Source organism: Triticum dicoccoides, chromosome 6A (genome assembly GCF_002162155.2).
Source record: "Triticum dicoccoides isolate Atlit2015 ecotype Zavitan chromosome 6A, WEW_v2.0, whole genome shotgun sequence".
In the NCBI taxonomy this organism is placed as follows: Eukaryota; Viridiplantae; Streptophyta; class Magnoliopsida; order Poales; family Poaceae; genus Triticum; species Triticum dicoccoides.
Window position 1 is genome coordinate 586,296,764 of NC_041390.1, and position 7,084 is coordinate 586,303,847.

The following is a 7,084-nucleotide window of genomic DNA, read 5'->3' on the forward strand; positions in this document are numbered from 1 at the left end:
TCTTCGAAACACTGAAATAGGCAAAAAACAGCAATTCTGGGCTGGGCCTCCGGTTAATAGGTTAGTCCCAAAAGTAATATAAAAGTGGAAAATAAAGCCCAATATGGTCCAAAACAGTAGATAATATAGCATTGAGCAATAAAAAATTATAGATACGTTGGAGACGTATCAGGCATCCCCAAGCTTAATTCCTGCTCGTCCTCGAGTAGGTAAATGATAAAAAAACAATTTTTGATGCGGAGTGCTACTTGGCATAATTTCAATGTAATTCTTTTTAATTGTGGCATGAATATTCAGATCCGAAAGATTCGAGACAAAAGTTCATATTGACATAAAAATAATAATACTTCAAGCGTACTAACTAAGCAATTATGTCCTCTCAAAATAACATGGCCAAAGAAAACTCATCCCTACAAAATCATATAGTTTAGTCATGCTCCATTTTCGTCACACAAGAATGCTCTCATCATGCACAACCCCGATGACAAGCCAAGCAATTGTTTCATATTTTAATAATCTCAAACCTATAAACTTTCACGCAATATATGAGCGCGAGCCATGGACATAGCACTATGGGTGGAATAGAATATGATGATGGGGGTTATGTGGAGAAGACAAAAAAGGAGAAGATCTCACATCAACGAGGCTAATCAATGGGCTATGGAGAGGCCCATCGATTGATGTTAATGCAAGGAGTAGGGATTGCCATGTAACGGATGCGCTAGAGCTATAAATGTATGAAAGCTCAACAAAAGAAACTAAGTGGGTGTGCATGCAACTTGCTTCCTCACGAAGACCTAGAGCACTTGAGGAGGCCCATCTTTGGAATATACAAGCCAAGTTCTATAATGAAAAATTCCCACTAGTATATGAAAATGTTAAAACAAGAGACTCTCTATCATGAAGATTACGGTGCTACTTTGAAGCACAAGTGTGGCAAAGGATAGTAACATTGTCCCTTCTCTCTTTTTCTCTCATTTTTTTGTTGGGCTTCTTTGGCCTCTTTTTTTTGAACCTCACATGGGACAATGCTCTAGAAAATGATGATCATCACACTTCTATTTACAACTCAATGATTACAACTCGATACTAGAAGAAAGTATGACTCTATATGAATGCCTCCGGCGGTGTACCGGGATATGCAATGAACCAAGAGTGACATGTATGAAAGAATTATGATGGTGTCTTTGCCACAAATACTATGTCAACTACATGATCATGCTAGCAATATGACAATGATGAATGTGTCATGATGGAATGGAATGGTGGAAAGTTGCATGGCAATATATCTCGGAATGGCTATGGAAATGCCATAATAGGTAGGTATGGTGGCTGTTTTGAGGAAGATATAAGGAGGTTTATGTGTGAAAGAGCGTATCGTATCACGGGTTTTGGATGTACCGGCGAAGTTTGCACCAACTCTCGATGTGAGAAAGGGCAATGCACGGTACTGAAGAGGCTAGCAATGATGGAAGGGTGAGAGTGCGTATAATCCGTGGACTCAATATTAGTCATAAAGAACTCACATACTTATTGCAAAAATCTACAAGCCATCAAAAACCAAAGCACTACGCGCAGGCTCCTAGAGGGATAGATTGGTAGGAAAAGACCATCGCTCGTCCCCGACCGCCACTCATAAGGAAGACAATCAAAGAACACCCCATGTTTCAAATTTGTTACATAACGTTTACCATACGTGCATGCTACGGGACTTGCAAACTTCAACACAAGCATTCTTCAAATTCACAACTACTCAACTAGCACGACTTTGATATTATCACCTCCATATCTCAAAACAATTATCAAGCATCAAACTTCTCTTAGTATTCAACACACTCCTAAGAATTTTACTAATTTTGTATATCTAGCATATTAAAATTATTAAGAAAATTACCATGATATTCAAGACTCTCAAAATAATCTAAGTGAAGCATGAGAGATCAATAGTTTCTTTAAAACAAATCCACCACCGTGCTCTAAAATATATAAGTGAAGTACTAGAGCAAAAACTATATAGCTCAAAAGGTATAAGTGAAGCACATAGAGCAAAACTATAAAGCTCAAAAGATATAAGGGAAGCACATAGAGTATTCTAACAAATTCCAATTCATGTATGGCTCTTTCAAAAGGAGTGTACAACAAGGATGATTGTGGTAAACTAAAAATAAAATACTCAAATCATACAAGACGCTCCAAGCAAAACACATATCATGTGGTGAATAAAAATATAGCTCCAAGTAAAGTTACCGATGGAAGTAGACGAAAGAGGGGATGCCTTCCGGGGGCATCCCCAAGCTTTGACTTTTTGGTGTCCTTAGATTATATTGGGGGTGCCATGGGAATCCCCAAGCTTAGGCTCTTGCCACTCTTTGTTCCATAATCCATCAAAATATTTTACCCAAAACTTGAAAACCTCACAACACAAAACTCAACAGAAATCTCGTGAGCTCCGTTAGCGAAAGAAAACAAAAGACCACTTCAAGGTACTGCAATGAACTCATTCTTTATTTATATTGGTGTTAAACCTACTGTATTCCAACTTCTCTATGGATTATAAAATATTTTACTATCCATAGATTCATCAAAATAAGCAAACAACACACGAAAAACAGAATCTGTCAAAAACAGAACAGTCTGTAGTAATATGTAACTACCGCAAACTTCTGGAACTCCAAAACATCAGCCAAAATTGGACGACCTAGGCAATTTGTTTATTGAGCAGGAGCAATTGGAATCACTATTTTATCACGTCCTGGTGAATTTTAACAATTGTTTTCATGAACCGAAAGTTTCTGGAAATTACAGCAAGATCAAATAACTATCATCCAAGAAGATCCTATAGGTTTAACTTGGCACAAACACTAATTAAAAGATCAAACCACATCTAAACAGAAGGTAGATGGATTATTTATTCCTAAATAGAAACAAAAAAACAAGACACTAAAATAAAATTGGGTTGCCTCCCAACAAGCGCTATCGTTTAACGCCCCTAGCTAGGCATAAAAGCAAGGATAGATCTAGGTATTGTCATCTTTGGTAGGCAATCCATAAGCGGCTCTCATGATAGATTCATATGGTAATTTCATTTTCTTCCTAGGGAAGTGTTCCATGCCCTTCTTTAATGGGAATTGGAATCTAATATTCCCTTCCTTCATATCAATAATTGCACCAATCGTTCGAAGGAAGGGTCTACCAAGAATAATAAGACATAAAGGATTGCAATCTATATCAAGAAAAATAAAATCTACGGGCACATAATTCCTATTTGCAACAATAAGAACATCATTAATTCTTCCCATAGGTTTCTTAATAGTGGAATCCGCAAGGTGCAAGTTTAGAGAGAAATCATCAAAATCGCGAAAATCTAGCAAATCACACAAAGTTTTGGGAATAGTGGAAACACTAGCACCCAAATCACATAAAGCATAAAATTCATGATCTTTAATCCTAATTTTAATAGTTGCACTAGTAGAAAAAGGGCCTTCAGTCCCGGTTCATAAGGGCCTTTAGTCTCGGTTCTGGAACCGGGACTAAAATGTCGGTACTAATGCCTCTCCCTTTAGTCCCGGTTCAATCCAGAACCGGGACTAAAGGGCGCGGCCACGTGGAGCTCCACCTTTAGTCCCGATTGGTAACACCAACCGGGACTAAAGGAAATTTTATGATTTTTTTGAATTTTTTTGAATTTTTTTTTATTTTCAAATTTCTGAATTATTTTAACCTCTAGTCTGTAATCACCACCCCTCATCACTTCTCAATTTATCCTCTAATCACCCCTCATCATTCCAAATCATCTAACTTCCCGAATGGTCACCCATCCTCCCACTCCCCCAGCCTGAGCACGCTTAACTTCCGGGTTCTATTCTCCCTCGCTCCAAGTCTGCACTTGTTGTTTTCCTGACAATACTAAGATGTCAATCCTATTAACCTTCAAGAATTTTGCTTGAGCATGAAGTGACACATTTCATAGTTTTATTTTGAAACTATTGTTTTAAAAAACAATAATTATTTCTTGAATAATTAGTTTGACCATTGTTTGATCACAGTTTGACCAGATTTGACCAAAATTGAAATAACTGAAATAATTATTTAGTAACACTAATATTCTAGAATAATTAGTTTGACCATTGTTTGACCACAGTTTGCCCACTGTTTGAATTTTTTTCGATTTTTTTCACTCTAGATCTTAAAAGCCCCGTAACTTTTTTCTATTAGGTTTTTGAGAATTTTGAAAATGTTTAACGGGGTACCCCCGGTTAAATTCGGATGTAACTTTTCGAGTAGATGATTTTTCATATAAAAAACTTTTTCATCCGAGTTAGTATGCAAAAGTTATGCGCATTTTTACAAATTTTAGAGAGATTTTGCAAATAAAGTCAAAATTCACATTTGCAAATTTTCCCAACAACTAGACCACATATCACATGGGAAACTTATTTTCTTTTATTTTTTTTGACATTTCCATCATTTTCTTTATTTTTTTTAAAACTGAAAAGGCGATCCAGGGGGGGTAGAGTTTGAAAATGGGACCTTTTGTACCGGTTCATGGCACGAACCGGGACTAAAGGTCTCATCCCCATTAGTCCCGGTTCGTGCCTCAAACCGGGACTAAAGGTCTAATCTTTAGTCCCGGTTTGAGGCACAAACCGGGACCAATGGTTGTGGGCCAGGAGCGAGGCCCATTGGTCCCGGTTCATCCCACCAACCGGGACCAAAAGGTCCAGATGATCCGGGACCAATGGCCCACGTGGCCCGGCCGGCCCCCTGGGCTCACGAACCGGGACCAATGCCCCCATTGGTCCCGGTTCTGGACTGAACCGGGACTAATGGGGTTACCCGGCCTGGACCAAAGCCCCCTTTTCTACTAGTGTTGGTTCCCACTCATCATAAATTTTTCTAGGGATAGAAACTTCCAACTCAAGTTTTTCTTCATAAGATTGCATCAAGGCATCAACGATATGTTTAGTAAACGCTTTATTTTGACTATAAGCATGAGGAGAATTTAGCAAGGATTGCAACAAGGAAATGCAATCAACTAAAGAGCAACTTTCATAATTAAATTCCTTGAAATCCAATATAGTGGGTTTAGCAACATCTATGGTTTTATTCTTTTCAATCCCACTTTTATCAATTTCGTCATCAAGATCTAAAAACTCCGAATTTTTGGAATGCCTTCTAGGTAAAGGTGGATCATATTCAGTTTTATCAAGATTCATATTGCAAAACAAAGATTTAATAGGGGACACATCAATAACTTTTAGATCTTCGTCTTGATTTTCATAGGAATTGGAAGAACACACTTTAATAAAGGCATCTTTCGTAGGACGCATCCTAGCGGTTCTTTCCTTGCACTCATCAATGGAAATTCTCATGGCTTTGAGAGACTCATTGATATCATGCTTAGGAGGAATAGATCTAAGCTTTAAGGAATCAACATCAAGAGAAACTCTATCAATGTTCCTAGCCAATTCATCAACTTTAAGCAATTTCTCTTCAAGCAAAGCATTGAAACTCTTTTGCGAATTCATAAAATCTTTAACACTAGTCTCAAATTCAGAGGGCATCTTATTAAAATTTCCATAAGAGTTGTTGTAGGAATTTCCATAATTATTAGAAAGATTACTAGGATAAGGCCTAGGATTAAAGTTCCCTCTATACGCGTTGTTGCCAAAATTATTCCTACCAACAAAATTTACATCCATACATTCATTATTATTCTCAATAAAAGTAGACAAAGGCATATCATTAGGATCAGAAGAAACACTCTTAGTAGAAAATAATTTCATAAGTTCATCCATCTTTCCACTCAAAACATTAATTTTTTCTATCGCATGCACTTTTTTATTAGTTGATCTTTCAGTGTGTGAGGGAGTCCTAGATTAGGGGGTGTCCAGATAGCCGGACTATACCTTCAGTCGGACTCCTGGACTATGAAGATACAAGATTGAAGACTTCGTCCCGTGTCCGGAAGGGACTTTCCACTACACCACAACACTTAATTAGGGGCAATTAACTGCCGGGAGAAGTACATAACTAGGGGCAAAAGATCTGCCGGGAATCTTGTTACTGCCGGTAGAAGTAGTTCATGGCAGAATAACTGCCGGTAGAACGTGAACAGCAAGGGCAGGGTGACTGCCGGTACCACGTGTACGTGAGAGGGCAAGGAAACTGCCGGGACAACCAGAGAACGGCCCATTTTCTGCCGGGACAACAACGTTGGCGCGCGATCCTGAAATTTTTTTGGGCCTAAGCGCACGCTCGCTCGGGAAAGCCCGCGAGCCGTGAAAACTATGTTGGCACGGAACCAAGTACGAGGCCCCAATCTCTCGATTCATCCCTTCACAACGTGTTTGGCAGTTCCAGGGAATGGGAGTGGGAATTTTAGAAGGGAGTTTATTGGAGGGATTAAACTTGGGAAGTGGACTAGTAGTCCCAATCCCACGTTTGGTGCGTGCTGGGAGTTGCTTGGGAAATTTGAGATTTGTTACCAACCTGGCTGAACCAGACCTTGTATCTAGGTCTGCAATGGTAAGAGAAATAAAAATGAAAATAAAAGAGGGGAATAGATCTGGATTGATGTGAAGAGAAAAACAACAAGAAACCAGGATTTTTTTTTGGCATAGTCAGATAAGATGCACGCAAAAGAATTATGCTATCCGGTTAGATGAGACAAGCAGCACAGAGTTTCCAAGAATTTGATTGAAAGAAGCAGCCCACGTGAGCTTTCGTACATGGCATCACTTTTGCTGATCGGGCTGTTAGGCTAGTGGACGGATTTACTGGAGGCAAATGATGCCGCTGCTTATTTACCAAGATATTCCAGCGTATTGGCTAAGATTTTCGCAGGTTTCTTCCATGCAGGACGTGTGCAACTGATGCTAACCTTTTTTTTCCCGTCAATTCCCATTCCCTGCTTGTATTACCAGGTCACCCCAGGGAAGAGATATAGGGGAGTTGGCCTCCTTAAATCCCCTTCCCACTCCCTTCTGAATTCCCATGCCCTCCAGCCATACAAAGGATTTTAAGTCCCATACCCCATCAATTCCCATTCCCCAGTTTTAATTCCCACCAACCAAACAGGTTG